The sequence below is a fragment of the Hevea brasiliensis genome, chromosome 6 (genome assembly GCF_030052815.1).
Source record: "Hevea brasiliensis isolate MT/VB/25A 57/8 chromosome 6, ASM3005281v1, whole genome shotgun sequence".
NCBI lineage: Eukaryota > Viridiplantae > Streptophyta > Magnoliopsida > Malpighiales > Euphorbiaceae > Hevea > Hevea brasiliensis.
In genome coordinates, this window is record NC_079498.1 from 64002348 (window position 1) to 64023073 (window position 20726).

General features: G+C 39.8%; 1 pseudogene; it reads right to left on the bottom strand.

Annotated features, from left to right (window-relative positions):
• Positions 1-6936: 6936 nt before the first annotated feature.
• LOC131180649 (uncharacterized) lies at positions 6937-11505 on the bottom strand (annotated as a pseudogene).
• Between the last annotated feature and the right edge of the window lie 9221 nt (positions 11506-20726).

The window sequence follows — 20726 nt, forward strand, 5'->3', positions numbered from 1 at the left end:
TTTGGTATGGTGGGATCAAGTGTTGATTAGTAGAAGGAGAAATTATGAGCAATCAATTGCAACCTGGGGTGAGATGAAAACGATAATGAGGATGAGATTTGTTCCTAGTCATTACTATAGAGAGCTACATCAGAGGTTACATATAACTCAAGAGGCAAATAGCTAATGTCAAAGATAGGTTTCAGCTTGATTAACTCTAATCCTACAGACAAACTCAAGGAAAACAAGATGAACAAGAGATTTAATCTAAGATTAAGCAAAATCCTACACTAAAATTAAGACTACCAAGTTTCAGCCAGCAAGAGTTCAAACGAAACAAAGAAGAAAAATCAGTACCCTAAAATGCAGATTTGATTTGGCTACAAAGAACAAGGTACTAGATGATGAAACTGATAGATATCTAAAGGTCCTACAATGGCTGACTATTATAGTTAACCAAACAGAAAAGAAAAAGAAGTTTTAATGGATAAATACCTTGTTAGATGCCAAGGCTCTGATACCAAAATGATGAGCACTCCTAGGATGCCAAGAAACACAACATCTAAATATTGGAACCAAGATCTTTAATAATCCAAACAAGGCAGAATTTTAAATTGAAAACCCAAGTGTCAATACACAAATAGTAACAAGCTAAAGCATATTGATCATGAAAATAAGACTAGCAAGGGGTTCATGCTGCTAGAATCCAAGTTCTTTCAAGAAACATGGAAGAAACATAGAAGAAACTCAAGCTCCAGCAATGGAGTTCTCTCCCTAATGCTCACACTTAAACTAGAAAAAATGAAGGCTGCTAATACAATCTGAATATCTTGGGTTATATATAGCATCTCTAAAACCCTAAAAGTGTGCCAAAACCCTAAAAGTGTGCCAACATGGCTAAAAAGACAAAAATGCAAGGCTCATCCATCAGATGGGGCGTCTCCATAGGGGACCATTTGGGACCACTTGCTTTATGGCGACCCTTTATGTAGTGGGGACCATAAGGTGGCAAGAACACTTTAGGTGGTAGCAGCCTTTTTAATGTAGTGGGGACCAATAAAAGGTGTCAGCACATGGCAAATCCAAAAAAGCATAAGAAGCTCCTCCAATCCACTTGGCCGAATGGTCTTGTGCCAAGTCATGCTGATGTTGCGAAGTCATGCTGATGTGGCGCCACTTGTCAAGTCTCCCATGCCAACTTGTGTGAGAACGATCCACCTAGATTCCAACAATATGCAAGTAAGTCCAACATGGCAATTTTGATCCCCCTTGTGCTCACAATGCTCCAACACCAATGCTTGCAGCTCTCTAGCTCTGGCTCTGGTGATGGGTCCTCTAAATAATGGCATAGGCACTGGTGCTTCTTCATCACCCATGGTTGTTGTGTGCAATGGAATCATAGATAGGTTGGAAAGATTGGAGCAAAGAGATAGGCAAAATGAGAGAAGGCCAAATAGGAGGAATCTTGTACCTCCCGTAGTTGAATCTGATGAAGATGAGATTGATAACTATGATTTTGAGGTTGAAAGACCTAGGAGGGGTAGGTATGAGAGAAGAGCTGAAGATAGGGGGATAAGAAGAGAGGAAAGAGAGAGGAATAGGGTAGATGACAATATCAAAAGTATTAAAATGAGCATCCCTTCTTCCCAAGGGAAAAATGATCCGGATGTGTATCTTGAATGGGAAAGGAAGGTAGAAGCTGTGTTTGATTGTCATTACTATTCAGAGGAAAAGAAAGTAAAGTTAGCAGCTGTAGAATTTACTGATTATGCTTTGGTATGGTGGGATCAAGTGTTGATTAGTAGAAGGAGAAATTATGAGCAATCAATTGCAACCTGGGGTGAGATGAAAACGATAATGAGGATGAGATTTGTTCCTAGTCATTACTATAGAGAGCTACATCAGAGGTTACATATAACTCAAGAGGCAAATAGCTAATGTCAAAGATAGGTTTCAGCTTGATTAACTCTAATCCTACAGACAAACTCAAGGAAAACAAGATGAACAAGAGATTTAATCTAAGATTAAGCAAAATCCTACACTAAAATTAAGACTACCAAGTTTCAGTCAGCAAGAGTTCAAACGAAACAAAGAAGAAAAATCAGTACCCTAAAATGCAGATTTGATTTGGCTACAAAGAACAAGGTACTAGATGATGAAACTGATAGATATCTAAAGGTCCTACAATGGCTGACTATTATAGTTAACCAAACAGAAAAGAAAAAGAAGTTTTAATGGATAAATACCTTATTAGATGCCAAGGCTCTGATACCAAAATGATGAGCACTCCTAGGATGCCAAGAAACACAACATCTAAATATTGGAACCAAGATCTTTAATAATCCAAACAAGGCAAAATTTTAAATTGAAAACCCAAGTGTCAATACACAAATAGTAACAAGCTAAAGCATATTGATCATGAAAATAAGACTAGCAAGGGGTTCATGCTGCTAGAATCCAAGTTCTTTCAAGAAACATGGAAGAAACATAGAAGAAACTCAAGCTCCAGCAATGGAGTTCTCTCCCTAATGCTCACACTTAAACTAGAAAAAATGAAGGCTGCTAATACAATCTGAATATCTTGGGTTATATATAGCATCTCTAAAACCCTAAAAGTGTGCCAAAACCCTAAAAGTGTGCCAACATGGCTAAAAAGACAAAAATGCAAGGCTCATCCATCAGATGGGGCGTCTCCATAGGGGACCATTTGGGACCACTTGCTTTATGGCGACCCTTTATGTAGTGGGGACCATAAGGTGGCAAAGAACACTTTAGGTGGTAGCAGCCTTTTTTTAATGTAGTGGGGACCAATAAAAGGTGTCAGCACATGGCAAATCCAAAAAAGCATAAGAAGCTCCTCCAATCCACTTGGCCGAATGGTCTTGTGCCAAGTCATGCTGATGTTGCGAAGTCATGCTGATGTGGCGCCACTTGTCAAGTCTCCCATGCCAACTTGTGTGAGAACGATCCACCTAGATTCCAACAATATGCAAGTAAGTCCAACATGGCAATTTTGATCCCCCTTGTGCTCACAATGCTCCAACACCAATGCTTGACTCTCTAGCTCAGCTCGCTCGAGATGGGTCCTCTAAATAATGGCATAGGCACTGGTGCTTCTTCATCACCCATGGTTGTTGTGTGCAATGGAATCATAGATAGGTTGGAAAGATTGGAGCAAAGAGATAGGCAAAATGAGAGAAGGCCAAATAGGAGGAATCTTGTACCTCCCGTAGTTAAATCTGATGAAGATGAGATTGATAACTATGATTTTGAGGTTGAAAGACCTAGGAGGGGTAGGTATGAGAGAAGAGCTGAAGATAGGGGGATAAGAAGAGAGGAAAGAGAGAGGAATAGGGTAGATGACAATATCAAAAGTATTAAAATGAGCATCCCTTCTTCCCAAGGGAAAAATGATCCGGATGTGTATCTTGAATGGGAAAGGAAGGTAGAAGCTGTGTTTGATTGTCATTACTATTCAGAGGAAAAGAAAGTAAAGTTAGCAGCTGTAGAATTTACTGATTATGCTTTGGTATGGTGGGATCAAGTGTTGATTAGTAGAAGGAGAAATTATGAGCAATCAATTGCAACCTGGGGTGAGATGAAAACGATAATGAGGATGAGATTTGTTCCTAGTCATTACTATAGAGAGCTACATCAGAGGTTACAAAGATTGACTCAAGGTTCTAAAATTGTTGAAGATTATGATAAAGAAATGGAAATTGCTATGATTAGAGCAAATGTGGAGGAGGATAGAGAAGCCACCATGGCTAGATTCTTGAATGGGCTAAACAAGGAGATTACTCATATTGTTGAGTTACATCACTATGTTGAGTTGGAGGATATGGTCCACATGGCTATGAAGGTAGAAAGGCAACTTAAAAGCAAGTCAAAATTTGGAGGAAATGCAGGTACTTCTTCATCTCGGAAGTCTAACTGGAAGGAGGATAGGGAAAGGCTGTTAGAAAATATAAGAAAAATGAGGAAAAGGAAAAGAAGGTGGAGAAAAAATTTATAGAAAGTAAAGGAAAGGAGGTTGCAACTACTGCCCGAAATAGAGATGTGAAGTGTTTTAGGTGTTTGGGCAGTGGACACATAGCTTCTCAATGCCCTAACTAGAGAGTCATGGTCATGAGAGAAAATGGTGAGATAGAAACAGAGGAGGAAATTGTTAGTGATTCCACATCTTCAGGGAAGGAGGATGCAGAGGTGGAATATGCTGCTGAAGGAAGTGCTCTAGTGATTATGAGAGCATTAAATACTCAAGTAAAGGAGGACAATGGTGATGAATTGCAAAGAGAAACAATTTTCCATACAAGGTGTCTTATCCAAGACAAAGCTTGTAGTGTCATCATTGATGGATAAAGGGGTCTTATCCATACATGGTGTCCTATTTTGGTGCAGAGATTAGGGTTGAGGACTTTAAAACACCCCAGACCTTATAAATTGCAGTGGTTGAATGAATGCGGTGAGGTGAAAGTAACAAAACGAGTGCCGATTTCCTTTGCAATAGGAAAGTATCAAGATGAGGTTATGTGTGACGTGGTTCCAATGCAAGCTGGCCATTTATTACTTGGCCGACCATGGCAATTTGATAGAAAGGTGATCCACGATGGGTATAAAAATAGGTAATCTTTTGAAATGAATGGAAGGAAAATCATTTTGGCACCTATGACACCAAAACAGATTTATGAAGACCAAACAAGGCTTAAGCAAGCAATGGGTGAGGTAAAATCAAGAGTGGTCGAAAAGAGAGCAGAGAAAAAAAGGAGTGAAAAGAAATTAACTGAAAATGTTGTGAGTAAGCAAGACAAGGGTGGTTGTGAGGAAATAAAAGAGTGTAAAGAAAACTGATATGGTTTCTACCCTTAGTAGCTGATTCCACTAAGAAGAAAGACCAAAGGACCGTCTTCAAAACAAGCCAAGAAAATCCCTTGAACTTTCAACCCTTCACCTTGAAGATGGAGAACTGGTGATGTGCTTATGCACCAAGCCTTGAAGCTTCTTAGCCATTGCTCTAGTTATTGGCCCTTGGTGTGGAATTGGTGCAACCGGTTCCTCATCATCCTCTCCCTCTTCAAAGGAATTCGTCCTCGAATTGTCATCATCTGCATCGAAAGGAGCAAGATCAGTCACATTAAATGTAGCACTTACACCATACTCACCTGGAAGGTTTATCTTGTATGCATTGTCATTAATTCTCTCTAGCACTTCAAAAGGTCCATCACTCCTAGGCTGAAGTTTTGATTTCCTTTGTGTAGGAAACCTCTCCTTTCTCAAGTGAACCCATACGAGATCACCAGGTTGGAACACCATCTTCTTTCTCCCCTTGTTAGCTTGGGCTGCCCTCCTCTCTTTCACTTTCTCCATTTGTTGCTTTGCTTTTTGATGCATTTGTTTCACCATTTCAGCTTTCCTTTTGCCATCTAAACTAGCAAGCTCATTAGTAGGAAAAGGCAATAAATCTAAAGGAGTTAGTGGGTTAAAACCATATACAAGTTCAAATGGTAAATAACCAGTAGATGAATGCATAGACCTGTTGTATGCAAATTCTATGAATAGTATGCACTCCTCCCATGCTTTCAAGTTTTGTTTAATCATTGCACGTAGAAGAGTGACCACGGGACTATTGACAACTTCTGTTTGCCCATCCGTTTGTGGATGGCAAGGGTGGAGAAACAAAGTTTGGTTCCTAATTTTCCCCACAGGACTTTCCAAAAATGGCTTAGAAATTTTGCATTCCCTATCACTAACAATTGTTCTAGGAATGCCATGCAATCTAACTATCTCCCTAAAGAACAAAGAAGCAATGTAAGATGCATCACCAGTCTTGTGACATGGTATGAAATGAGCCATCTTGGAAAAACAATCAACAACAACAAAAATACTATCATGGCCTTTCTTTGTCCTAGGTAAACCCAAAATGAAATCCATGGATAAATCTACCCAAGGTTCACTAGGAACACTCAATGGCATGTATAGACCATGCGGCCTTACTTTGGACTTTGCCTCAATGCAAGTCACACATCTAGCACACACTCTCTCTACATCCCTCTTCATGTGTTGATACGGTTTCTACCCTTAGTAGCTGATTCCACTAAGAAGAAAGACCAAAGGACCATCTTCAAAACAAGCCAAGAAACTCTCTTGAACCTTCAACCCTTCACCTTGAAGATGGAGAACTGAAAATATAATTCTCAAGAAAGACAGGCAAGAACAAGACCAATTCACCTATGCTGATGAACAACCTTGAACATATAATAAAACTTAACAAATCAAGGCAAGAATTTGCTACGAAAAATGGAGAGAGTTCTAAGAAGAGCTTTGAAGCAAAGCTCCAGCAATTTTGCTCAAAAAATTACCATATGAATTCTGTACCCAAAATGAAACAAAAGAAGGCTAATATGGGTTGGTGTATTCTGCCAAGACATTTCAACAACCATGGGACATATGCAAGTCTTGGTTAGTACACCAATCTCTCCTAAAAATAGATACAAAGTTCAAACATTAATAGAAAGGTCAGATTTGACAGGCTACAAATGGGAGACAATCTAAAAAGAGATGCTTTGTCTTGAAGCTGAAAGTAGTAACTTTGCTTTTACTATAAATAGTTAAACCATGGCTGGAGCTCTTGGACAAAGTTATGGCTTCCAATCTATGCAAAATGGACAAAAGCATCTTCAAAAAGTTGGTGGAGATGGGCTGCCAATTGTGCTGCCACCTAGGCACTCCACCTGGATGCCACATTGGATGCCAACTAGGATGGACTTGCTGAGGTGGCTGCCACATGTATGCCAACTTGGACGGATGCCACTTGGTCTCTTGGCTCGTCAAATATGCAAAGGAATGTACTGCAAGGTTGGCTTCCCTCTTCCAAGTCCAAACCGAATACTTGCAAGAGGTTGGACTTGGTGATGTGCTTATGCACCAAGCCTTGAATCTTCTTAGCCATTGCTCTATTTATTGGCCCTTGGTGTGGAATTGGTGCAACCGGTTCCTCATCATCCTCTCCCTCTTCAAAGGAATTCGTCCTCGAATTGTCATCATCTGCATAGAAAGGAGCAAGATCAGTCACATTAAATGTAGCACTTACACCATACTCACCTTGAAGGTTTATCTTGTATGCATTGTGATACGGTTTCTACCCTTAGTTGCTGATTCAACTAAGAAGAAAGACGAAAGGGACCGTCTTCAAAACAAGCCAACAAACTCCCTTGAACCTTCAACCCTTCACCTTGAAGATGGAGAACTGAAAATATAATTCCCAAGAAAGACAGCCAAGAACAAGACTAATTCACCTATGCTGATGAACAACCTTAAACATATAATAAAACTTAACAAATCAAGGCAAGAATTTGCTAAGAAAAATAGAGACAGTTCTATGAACAACTTTGAAGCAAAGCTCCAGCAATTTTGCTCAAAAAAAATGCCATATGAATTCTGTTCTCTAAATGAAACAAAAGAAGGCTAATATGGGTTGGTGTATTCTGCCAAGACATTTCAACAATCATGGGACATGTGCAAGTCTTGGTTAATACACCAATCTCTCCAAAAATAGATACAAAGTTCAAACATTAATAGAAAAGTCAGATTTGGCAGCCTACAAAAGTAGATGAATGCATAGACCTGTTGTATGCAAATTCTATGAATAGTATGCACTCCTCCCAAGCTTTCCAGTTTTGTTTAATCATTGCACGTAGAAGAGTGCCCACGGTCCTATTTACAACTTCTGTTTGCCCATCCGTTTGTGGATGGCAAGTGGTGGAGAAACAAAGTTTGGTTCCTAATTTTCCCCACAGGACTTTCCAAAAATGGCTTAGAAATTTCACATCCCTATCACTAACAATTGTTCTAGGAATGCCATGCAATCTAACTATCTCCCTAAAGAACAAAGAAGCAATATAAGATGCATCATCAGTCTTGTGACATGGTATGAAATGAGCCATCTTGGAAAAACGATCAACAACAACAAAAATACTATCATGGCCTTTCTTTGTCCTAGGTAAACCCAAAATGAAATCCATGGATTAATCTACCCAAGGTTCACTAGGGACACTCAATGGCATGTATAGACCATGCGGCCTTACTTTGGACTTTACCTTCATGCAAGTCACACATCTAGCACACAATCTCTCTACATCCCTCTTCATGTGTGGCCAATAAAAATGTTCCTTTAAAATTTCTAAGGTCTTTGCAACCCCAAAATGTCCCATTAAACCACCAGCATGTGATTCTTTAACAAGCAACTCTCTAATTGAGCATTTAGGCACACATGATTTATTTTCCCTAAACAAGAAACCATTATGCCTATAGAATTTATCATATGCAGCATGTTCACAAAAGGCAAACACTTTCCCAAAGTCATCATCATTAGCATACACTTCTTTCACATGTTCGAAGCCTAAAAGTCTAGCATCAAGCATGGAAAGTAAAGTGTGCCTCCTTGAAAGTGCATCAGCCACCACATTCTCTTTGCCTTGCTTGTATTGAATCACATATGGGAAACCTTCAATGAATTCACTCCACTTGGCATGGCCCTTGTTGAGCTAGTTCTGCCCCTTTAAGTACTTGAGTGACTCATGGTCACTATGAATGACAAACTCCTTCGGCCACAAGTAGTGTTGCCAAGTCTCAAGTGCACGCACCAGAGCATACATCTCTTTGTCATAAGTGGAGTAGTTCAATGTAGCCCCACTTAGCTTCTCACTAAAGTAGGCAATTGGTCTCCTTTCCTGCTTCAAAACAGCTCCAAGACCCACTCCAAAGGCATCACATTCAATCTCAAAAGTTTTAGAAAAATCAGGTAAAGCAAGTAAAGGTGCATAACACAATTTCTCCTTGAGTGAATTAAATGCATGCTCTTGTTCTTCCCCCCACTTGAATCCTACATTCTTTTTTACAACTTCATTCAAGGGTGAGGCTCTGGTACTGAAGTCCTTTACAAATCTCCTATAAAAACTAGCCAACCCATGGAAGCTCCTCACATCACTCACGGACTTAGGTGTAGGCCACTCTCTAATGGCTCTTACCTTGTCCTCATCAACCTCAATTCCCTTGCCACTCACCACAAATCCTAAGAAAATAACTTTGTCCATACAGAAAGTGCATTTCTTAAGATTGGCATACAAGTGCTCTTTTCTCAACACCTCTAAGACTTGTCTCAAGTGCAGCAAATGATCATGCATATTTTGGCTATATACTAGGATATCATCAAAATACACTACAACAAATTTTCCTAGGAAAGCACGCAACACATGGTTCATAAGCCTCATAAATGTACTAGGTGCATTGGTCAAACCAAATGGCATGACTAACCATTCATATAGTCCATATTGAGTCTTAAAGGCAGTTTTCCATTCATCTCCTAATTTCATGCGAATTTGGTGATAACCACTCTTTAAGTCAATTTTAGAAAATATGCATGCACCATGCAACTCATCAAGCATATCATCAAGTCTAGGTATGGGATGTCTATACTTTACAGTGATTTTGTTGATTGCTCTACAATCCACACACATGCGCATGCTCCCATCTTTTTTTGGCACCAAAAGAACAGGTACGGCACATGGGCTCATGCTCTCCCTAACATGGCCTTTTGCTAGAAGCTCCTCCACTTGTCTTTGAAGTTCCTTAGCCTCTTCCGGATTGGTCCTATAGGCTGGCCTATTTGGGATTACAGCTCCAGGCACAAAATCTATTTGGTGCTCTATGCCTCTAATGGGTGGTAGCCCATTAGGTATTTCTTCAGGGAAGACATCCTCAAACTCCTGCAACAAGGGCAAAGCACAACTAGGAATGGATTGGTTAAGGTTAGAAACATTGGTGTAAGCTCCCTTACAAATTAGCAAAGCCATTGGCATACTAGAAAAATATGCAGTCCTCACATCCTTGGCTTTTGCTAGCAAACTGACTTTATTCTCTCCACTCTTCTCACAACTCTCCTTTTGCCCCAAGCCCTTTCCTTTTGGTTTCGCTCTTTTGGAATTTTCTCTCTTCTCTTTCTCTTCCTCATTTTTCCCTCTTACTTTTTCCTCTCTTTCTTTTCTTTCTTTCTCTTTTTGCACTCTTAGCTCGGCCTCTCTTTGTTGTTGCTCATTCATGGTCTGTTTTATCCTTAATTGATCTTCAAAAGCTTGTGCGGGTGATAATGCTGCCAAGGTAACCCTTCGTCCATCATGATCAAAGGAGTACCTATTCCTAAATCCATCATGCACTACCTTCCTATCATATTGCCATGGTCTCCCTAGCAAAATATGTCCAGCATGCATTGGCACCACATCACACAACACCTCATCCTTATACCTTCCAATAGAAAAAGCCAACATCACTTGCTTGTTCACCTTAATTTCCCCACATTCATTCAGCCATTGCAACTTGTATGGTCTAGGATGCTTCATGGTGCGCATGCCAAGCTTCGCAACTATGAGTGTGCCGGCAACATTCACACAACTACCACTATCTACAATCATGCTACAAGTTTTACCATTCACCAAGCATCTAGTGTGGAAAATATTTTCCCTTATCTCCCTCTTCTTCCTTTGCTTGTGCACTTAGTGCACGCCTAACCACCAGAATATTACCTCCGACGGCATGCTCTACATCACTAGCTTCCTCCAAAGGAGGCATACTCTCACTAGCATCATCATCATCAACATCATCATCTTCTGATTCGATCTCCCCATTCTGTCTCATCACCATCACCCTCTTGTTAGGACATTGAGATGCATAATGTCCCTTCCCTAGGCACCTAAAACATTGGATATCCCTAGTTCTTCCACTAGAGGTATTCTGTCCCTTGCCTTTCTCAGTCACACTAGGCTTTTCTCCACCCCTAGTCTCCTCTTTCTTTTCCTTAGAAACAGCCTTGGAATCATAAGTTTCGCCCTTCTTCCAATTCGGTTTCCATGGAGCATTGTTGCACGAATTCATACCTACACCCATCTTGATTGCCATATTTAACATGTCATCAAGCTCTACATAGTGTTGTAGCTCCACTATGTTGGCAATATCAAGATTCAGTCCCTTTAGGAACCTAGCCATAGTGGCTTCCCTATCCTCCTCTACATTGGCTCTTATCATAGCCATCTCCTTCTCCTTGAAATATTCTTCCACACTTTTGTTTCCTTACACCAGCCCTTGCAACCTTTGGTGCAACTCCCTATAGTAATGTTGAGGTACAAATCTGTCCCTCCTGATTTGCTTCATCTCATCCCAAGTTTCAACACCCCTCACCCCATTTCTCCTTCTTTTAGTGAGCAATTGATCCCACCAAACTATGGCATAATCTGTAAACTCAACTACTGCAAGTTTCACCTTCTTTTCCTCACTATAATTGTGACAATAAAATATGAGATCCACCTTCCTCTCCCACTCCAAATATGCATCCGGATTGGCTTTGCCTTGGAATGGTGGAATTTTCATTTTGATCCCACTAATGTTACCATCCACTCTCCCTCTCCCTCTTGCTTCCCCCATATTACCTCTTCTCAAGTTTCTGCCTCCACCTCTTCCACCCCTATTACCTGTCATCCCTCTTGGTCTATAGTGGTCATCATGTGCAGCAGAGTGCTAGTCATCCTCTTCATCAGAATCATCATCATTTTCATCCCCCCAATCATCTGTAGGTGGTGCATTGTTCACTCTAGATCCCCTAGCCCTGTTCTGCCCTTCATTTATGTTTTGTCTACCTTTCCCACTATTCTGCTCAATTCTTTCAATTCGGTCAGCTAGGTTGCTCAATTGTCTACCAATTCTTTCCGAATGTTGAACAAGTGCTTGTTGGTAAAAAGGATTATCCATATTAAGTCCACTAGTTTGTTCTTGTGACATTTTTAACACCTGCACAAAAAAGTTAGTAAAACAGAAAACAACCTCACAAATTCACTCAATTTTTGGTCACTCAAGTGTTTGTACTCAGTTTATAGGCTTTTACCCTCCTGGAGTTCTTGCCACTCAATGCCTTTTTCCACTCAAGCTTGCTTACCAAGTTCTGGTCAGAACTAATGCAATTCCAGCAAGTTTAAATCAAGTTTTAATATATGTTCAAGCACAAACTCAAGCAAAACGTGTGGAATAAGGGTTTGTTATGACACTTGAAGCAAGAAATGAAGACACCAAGCTCTAGAGCAATCAAGTGAAATAGGAGTCGAATTAGCTTGCTATTTTTGTAAAACTGTTTTAAGAGGCTGACAAGACATAGTTTTAGTTGGGAAAATCAAGTCTAGAGGTTCCAGAAAGCACCTTGAAGTTTTGGACTCCAAATTGGCCTAATAGGTGCTAAATTTGGTTCACCAAGTAAACGGTAGAATTTTTACACCAAATTTGATTTCTAAGCTTAATTTCGTCTACAAAGAACCCCTATGAAGTTTTAGAATTTTCTGGGATGGTTTGGTTTTACCTCCCCAAAAACAGCCACCAAATAGAAATGTTGAACTTATAATATTCCAGCTCTCAAACATGCACTTTAGCACCCTTTTTTTTTTCTTTAACCCTTTTTTTTTTCTTCTTTCTTTTTGTTCTTTTTTTTTTTTATATCATGTAACCACACAACAGATACACTCAACACATCCAGCACTTTTACACTTCAACAACACACTTCACAAGCAACAAAGATGCAAATAACCAAGTTGTGAAGAAAAGGTTTAAGGTAGAAAACAACACAAATGTGACAAAACTAGGGAAACAAAGACAGATGCAAGAAAGCCTCTAATATACCCTAAGATTAGTAGTATTGAGTGTAACTCACTACTAAGCCCTGAATATGTTCAGATTTTCTTACAAACACCAGAAAACACAAGGACTTGAAGAACCTTCAAGGCTGAAACACAAGGAAGATAAAAAGGAGAAAGGAGAAAACAAGAACACAACAAAATGGATGACTAACCTGTTTTGAAGAGAGCCTAAGCTCTGATACCAAATAATACGGTTTCTACCCTTAGTTGCTGATTCTACTAAGAAGAAAGACCAAAGGACCGTCTTCAAAACAGGCCAAGAAACTCCCTTCAACCTTCAACCCTTCACCTTGAAGATGGAGAACTGAAAATATAATTCCCAAGAAAGACAGCCAAGAACAAGACCAATTCACCTATGCTGATAAACAACCTTGAACATATAATAAAACTTAACAAATCAAGGCAAGAATTTGCTAAGAAAAATAGAGAGAGTTCTAAGAAGAACTTTGAAGCAAAGCTCCAGCAATTTTGCTCAAAAAAAATATCATATGAATTCTGTTCTCTAAATGGAACAAAAGAAGGCTAATATGGGTTGGTGTATTCTGCCAAGACATTTCAACAACCATGGGACATGTGCAAGTCTTGGTTAATACACCAATCTCTCCAAAAATAGATATAAAGTTCAAACATTAATAGAAAAGTCAGATTTGGCAGCCTACAAATGAGAGACAATCTGAAAAGAGATGTTTTGTCTTGAAGTTGAAAGTAGTAACTTTGCTTTTCCTATAAATAGTTGAAGCATGGCTGGAGCTCTTGGACAAAGTTATGGCTTTCAATCTTTGCAAAATGGACAAAAGCATCTTCAAAAAGTTGGTGGAGATGGGCTGCCAATTGTGCTGCCACCTAGGCACTCCACATGGACGCCACATTGGATGCCAACTAGGATGGATTTGCTGAGGTGGCTGCCACATGTATGCCAACTTGGACGGATGCCACTTGGTCCTCAACTTGGACGGATGCCAACAGAATACTTGCAAGCGGTTGGACTTGGTGATGTGCTTATGCACCAAGCCTTGAAGCTTCTTAGCCATTGCTCTAGTTATTGGCCCTTGGTGTGGAATTGGTGCAACCGGTTCCTCATCACATTGTCATTAATTCTCTCTAGCACTTCAAAAGGTCCATCACTCCTAGGCTGAAGTTTGGATTTCCTTTGTGTAGGAAACCTCTCCTTTCTCAAGTGAACCCATACAAAATCACCAGGTTGGAACACCATCAAGCTCTACACAGTGTTGTAGCTCCACTATATTGGCAATATCAAGATTCAGCCCCTTTAGGAACCTAGCCATAGTGGCTTCCCTATCCTCCTCTACATTGGCTCTTATCATAGCCATCTCCATCTCCTTGAAATATTCTTCCACACTTTTGTTTCCTTGCACCAGCCCTTGCAACCTTTGGTGCAACACCCTATAGTAATGTTGAGGTACAAATCTGTCCCTCATGATCTGCTTCATCTCATCCCAAGTTTCAACACCCCTCATCCCATTTCTCCTTCTTTTAGTGAGCAATTGATCCCACCAAACTATGGCATAATCTGTAAACTCAACTACTGCAAGCTTCACCTTCTTTTCCTCACTATAATTGTGACAATAAAAAATGAGATCCACCATCCTCTCCCACTCCAAATATGGATCCAGATTGGCTGTGCCTTGGAATGGTGGAATTTTCATTTTGATCCCACTAATGTTACCATCCACTCTCCCTCTCCCTCTGGCTTCCTCCATATTACCTCTGCTCAAGTTTCTGCCTCCACCTCTTCCACCCCTATTACCTCTCATCCCTCTCGGTCTATGGTGGTCATCATGTGCAGCAGAGTGCTTGATGAAGAAGCACCAGTGCCTATGCCATTATTTAGAGGACCCATCACCTGAGCCAGAGCTAGAGAGCTGCAAGCATTGGTGTTGGAGCATTGTGAGCACAAGGGGGATCAAAATTGCCATGTTGGACTTTTTGAATATTGTTGGAATCTAGGTGGATCGTTCTCACACAAGTTGGCATGGGAGACTTGACAAGTGGCGCCACATCAGCGTGACTTCGCCACATCAGCATGACTTGGCACAAGACCATTCGGCCAAGTGGATTGGAGGAGCTTCTTATGCTTATTTGGATTTGCCATGTGCTGACACCTTTTATTGGTCTCCACTACATTAAGAAAAGGCTGCTACCACCTAAAGTGTTGCTGCCACCTTATGGTCCCCACTTCATAAAGGGCTGCCATAAAGCAAGTGGTCCCAAATGGTCCCCCCCCCCCCTATGGAGACGCCCCATCTGATGGATGAGCCTTGCATTTTTGTCTTTTTAGCCATGTTGGCACACTTTTAGGGTTTTGGCACACTTTTAGGGTTTTAGAGATGCTATATATAACCCAAGATATTCAGATTGTATTAGCATCCTTCATTTTTTCTAGTTTAAGTGTGAGCATTAGGGAGAGAACTCCATTGCTGGAGCTTGAGTTTCTTCCATGTTTCTTCCATGTGTCTTGAAAGAACTTGGATTCTAGCAGCATGAACCCCTTGCTAGACTTATTTTGATGATCAATATGCTTTAGCTTGTTACTATTTGTGTATTGACACTTGGGTTTTCAATCTGAAATTCTGCCGTGTTTGGATGATTAAAGATCTTAGTTCCAATATTTAGATGTTGTGTTTCTTGGCATCCTAGGAGTGCTCATCATTTTGGTATCAGAGCCTTGGCATCTAACAAGGTATTTATCCATTAAAACTTCTTTTTCTTTTCTGTTTGGTTAACTATAATAGTCAGCCATTGTAGGACCTTTAGATATCTATTAGTTTCATCATCTAGTACCTTGTTCTTTGTAGCCAAATCAAATCTGCATTTTAGGGTACTGATTTTTCTTCTTTTTTTTTGCTTGAACTCTTGCTGGCTGAAACTTGGCAGTCTTAATTTTAGTGTAGGATTTTGCTTAATCTTAGATTAAATCTCTTGTTCATCTTATTTTCCTTGAGTTTGTCTGTAGGATTAGAGTTAATCGAGCCGAAACCTATCTTTGACACTAGCTATTTGCCTCTTGATTTGGATTGCCAAAATACTTGAGTGGTATCAGTAGTTCATTCTGCAATTTTTATCCTTTGCATCAGTATAAAAAAAAAAAAAAAAAAAAAAAAGAGATTGGATTGTAAGCTGAGTTGTGTTGTGCTGAAAAAAATTGACAAGCTGACATAAGTGATGAAATTGTGAATTGTGAAGTTAAACATTGAATTTGAGCCCCATAATCTACCAACTACTTTGGGTATTACTAGACACCTCACATGCCATATTTGATGTGAAAATTTCACTGTTTGCATATCGAACCAAAATTTGTGGCAAACCTGATCAAATTGAGTTAACACACCAAACCAACCTAGAAAGCTCCGAAATTTTGCAGGCTGATTATACTCTATTTCAGTAGCATTTGTGTCAATTTTCAGGGTTTTGTGACATTGTTTGCCTACCGAACCAAAATTTTGCGGCAGACCTAGTCAAATTTCGTTCACCTAGTAAACTCATCCAGAAACTTCTGAAATTTTACCAGTAGTTAGTCAGTATTGGGATGCCTATGTCTACCAAATTTCAGATCAAAATATATTCGTTTGTGTGGTGAACCAAAATTGTTGCATATTTTTGGTTAATTATGTGAACTGCTGGTATTTGTGCAAAGTTGGCTATGAAATTGGAAGTTTGAGCTTGATATCATTCTATTGGGTTGTCTCTCATACAATTTTCAAAAATCATACCATTTAGTACACATTTGCTTCTACTTTTGGTGTCTTCCATTTCTTTGGCTCTAGTGTCACACTTTCTGGTTATTGCTATTTCGTTTCTTCCAGTTTCGTTTGTTGATTTTTTTTTTATAAAATTAGCAAGTATTTGTGCTTGTTTGTGAAGTTTAGTTCCCAAAGGAACAAGGGAAGCAAACTGTTGAGTGGTAAAAGGCAAGAGTGTGTGAGTGCCAAAAGAGGGTAAGAGCCTGAAATTTGTGCGAAAACACTTGAGCTAAACACTTGAGAGGGTGAGCCATTTCTACTAACTTCGTTTTCTTGCAGCCAAATCATGTCTCAATTCCAGGAGACAAGTGGTAGTAGTGGAGGTAATGAAGAAAAAAGGGAGTTTCTTGATGATCAAATTTTTAAAGAATCCGTAGCACAAAGCTTTGAAAGGATGAATTTGCAAATGAATGACTTCAGAGATGAATTGGATGTATTGAGGGGAATGAGAAATGAGATGACCAGGTTTATGGAAGAGATGAGAAGGGACAGAGAAGATAGAAATAGGAGGAATGATGGGGGAGCAAATGTGGGAAATCAGAATAGAAATGAAGGTAGATTTCGGGCAGAACATAGGAATGAAGGGTATGAAGAAGCTGAATGGAATGATGATGAGAATGATGAAGCTTATGACTATGGCAACTACCATTATGGTGGAAGAGGGTATAGACCACCTAGGGGTAGAGGGCCTAGGGGAAGAAGGGGTGGCAGAAATTTTAGGTTCGGTGATCATTGGGATAGAGATGGGAATGAGGAGAGAGTTGATGGGAATTTAGCTAGTATAAAAATGCAAATTCCACCTTTTCATGGGAAGGATCGTCCAGATGTTTATTTGGAGTGGGAGAGACAGGTGGAGTTGATTTTTGAGTGCCACCATTATTCTGAAGAAAAGAAAGTGAAGTTAGTAGCTGTAGAATTCAAAGAGTATGCAGTTGTATGGTGGGATCAGTTGTTGAGCAGGAGGAGGAGAAATGGGCAATGAACCGTGGAGACATGGGACGAAATGAAGGGAATCTTGAGAAACAGGTTTGTGCCACCTTACTACCCCAGAGAGCTGCTTCAAAGGTTACAAAAACTGACTCAAGGTACTAAAAGTGTCGAAGAATACTACAAGGCCATGGAGATAGCGTTGATTAGAGCTGATGTTGAGGAGGATCGGGAAGCTACAATGGTTCGCTTTTTAAATGGGTTAAATCCTGAAATTGCTAATATTGTGGAGCTGCAACCTTGTGTGGAGATGGAGGATATGCTACAAATGGCACTTAAAATGGAGAAGCAACTAAAAAGGAAAAATGTGGCTAGATATGCACCAGCCAACCATTCGGCTCCTAGGAGTAATTGGAAGTCAAATTGGTCTGCTCCTTCAAGGGTGGAGAAAGAAGTTCCCAAATTCAAGAAAGAAGAATGGAAAGGAAAGGAGAAAGTAGAGGAGAAGAACAAGGGAGTTCCTACTAGGACTAGAGAATTGAAGTGTTTTAAGTGTTTGGGAAATGGACATTTTGCCTCACAATGTCCAAATAAAAGAGTGATGGTTGTTAGGGAAAATGGAGAGTTAGAAAGTGAAGAGGAAAGGGAGGAAGAATCTGGTAATGTTGATGAGCATGAGGATGATTGCTACGATGAGGGAGATCAGCCACCTATGGATGGCAATATCCTTGTCACCATGCGGACACTTAGTGCACAAGTGAGTATGGAGTGTGGTGATGAAATGCAAAGGGAGAACATCTTCCATACTAGGTGCTTGGTGAATGACAAGTTGTGTAGTGTGATTGTAGATGGTGGGAGCTGTTGTAATGTGGCTAGTTCACTCTTGGTGGACAAGTTGGGCTTGCCTACTACTACACATCCATAACCATATGGCTTGCAATGGTTGAATGATTGCGGGAAGTTGAGCGTTACAAAACAGGTGGTGGTGCCATTCACCATTGGCAAGTATAATGATGAGGTACTTTGTGATGTTGTGCCTATGGTTGCTACGCATCTTTTGTTGGGCCGTCCATGGCAGTATGATAGAAGTGTTGTGCATGATGGTAGAAAGCACAGGTACACGGTCACTAAGGAAGTTCTAACATACTAATTGCTTCCTATGACACAGCTCAAGTGCATGAAGATAAAATAAGGATTCTTAGATCCATTGAAGAAAAGAAAGAAACTTGGAGAGAAAAACTTAGAGAGGCCGAGCTGGATGAGAGTGAAAAGAAAGAGAAGAGAGAAGAAAAAGAGAGAAAAAGAGAAACAAAAGAAAAGAAAATGAGAGCAAATGAGAAAAAGGAAAGCTCGGGGAAAAAGGAGAGTGGAGAGAAGAGAATGAGTTTGTATGTGAAGGAAAGAGAAGTTAGAGAGGCTTTATATTCAGGAAGACCTCTTTGCGTACTTATGTACAAGGAGGTTAATTTATGTGTTACTGACCTTGATTCACATTTGCCTAGTGATGCTTTGTCTCTTATACAGGAATATGAAGATGTCTTCCCCAATGAGTTGCCACCAGGATTGCCACCTATCAGATGGATTGAGCACCAGATCGACTTGGTACTTGGAGCACAAATACCGAATAGACCAGCATATAGAACAAATCCTAAAGAAACAAAGGAGTTACAAAGGCAAGTGGACGAGCTTATGGAGAAGGGCTATGTTAGGGAGAGCATGAGCCCATGTGCTGTACCTGTGTTGCTAGTGCCAAAGAAGGATGGGAGTTATCGCATGTGTGTGGATTGCAGAGCCATCAATAAAATCACTGTAAAGTATACACTCAATCCCTCGCCTTGATGATATGCTTGATGAGTTGCATGGTGCAAGTGTGTTTTCTAAGATAGATTTGAAAAGTGGTTACCACCAAATAAGAATGAAAATTGGTGATGAGTGGAAAACTGCTTTCAAAACTAAATATGGGTTGTATGAATGGATGGTGATGCCATTTGGGCTCACAAATGCTCCTAGCACTTTTATGCGTTTGATGAATCATGTGTTGAGGAATTTCATTGGAAAATTTGTTGTTGTGTATTTTGATGACATTTTGATTTACAGCAGTAACATAGACGAGCATTTGCATCACTTGAGACTTGTTTTTGATGTGTTGAGAAATGAGAAATTGTATGCGAATGCGAAAAAGTGTTCATTTTGCTTGGATAAGGTAGTTTTTCTTGGTTTTGTTGTAAGTAGTAAAGGTGTACAGGTTGATGAAGAGAAAATCAAAGCCATTAGAGATTGGCCAATTCCTAAGAATGTGTCTGAGGTTAGGAGTTTCCATGGAATGGCTAGTTTCTATAGGCGATTTGTGCCTAATTTTAGTACAATTGCTACTCCTTTGAATGAATTGGTGAAAAAGAATGTTGCATTTGAGTGGAAAAAGAAATATGAACATGCATTTTCTGAACTTAAAGATAGATTGTGTTCTGCACCCTTGTTGAGTTTGCCAAATTTTGATAAAACTTTTGAAATTGAATGTGACGCAAGTGGTGTAGGAATTGGTGTGGTTCTCATGCAAGAGAAACGACCAATAGCATATTTTAGTGAGAAATTGCATGGAGCTGCCTTGAATTACTCTACTTATGATAAGGAGATGTATGCATTAGTTAGGGCCTTGGAAACTTGACAACATTATTTGTGGCCTAAAGAGTTTGTCATACATTCGGATCATGAATCATTGAAGCATATTAAGAGTCAAAATAAGTTGAGTAGAAGGCATGCTAAATGGATTGAATTTTTAGAGTCATTTCCATATGTGATTAAATACAAGCAAGGAAAAGAGAATGTTGTAGCTGATGCACTTTCTAGGAGACATGCACTTTTGTCTACACTTGATGCTAAATTGCTTGGTTTTGAGTTCATGAAAGAATTGTATGTTGATGATGCTGATTTTTGTAATGTATATGCTGCTTGTGAGAAAAGTGCATTTCAGAAATTTTATAGGCATGATGGATACTTGTTTAAGGAGAATAAATTGTGTGTGCCTAAATGCTCTATGCGGGACTTGCTTGTTTTGGAGTCACATAGTGGTGGTTTGATGGGACATTTTGGTGTTGCTAAGACTTTAAACATATTGCAAGAACACTTCTTTTGGCCACATATGAGGAAAGATGTTGATCGAATGTGTTCTAGGTGTGTTGAATGTAAGAAAGCAAAGTCTAGAGTAATGCCAAATGGTATTTACACACCCTTGCCTGTTCCTAAGGAACCTTGGACTGATATTTCTATGGATTTTATTTTGGGTTTGCCTAGGTCTAGGAGAGGTCATGATTCTATATTTGTGGTTATTGAT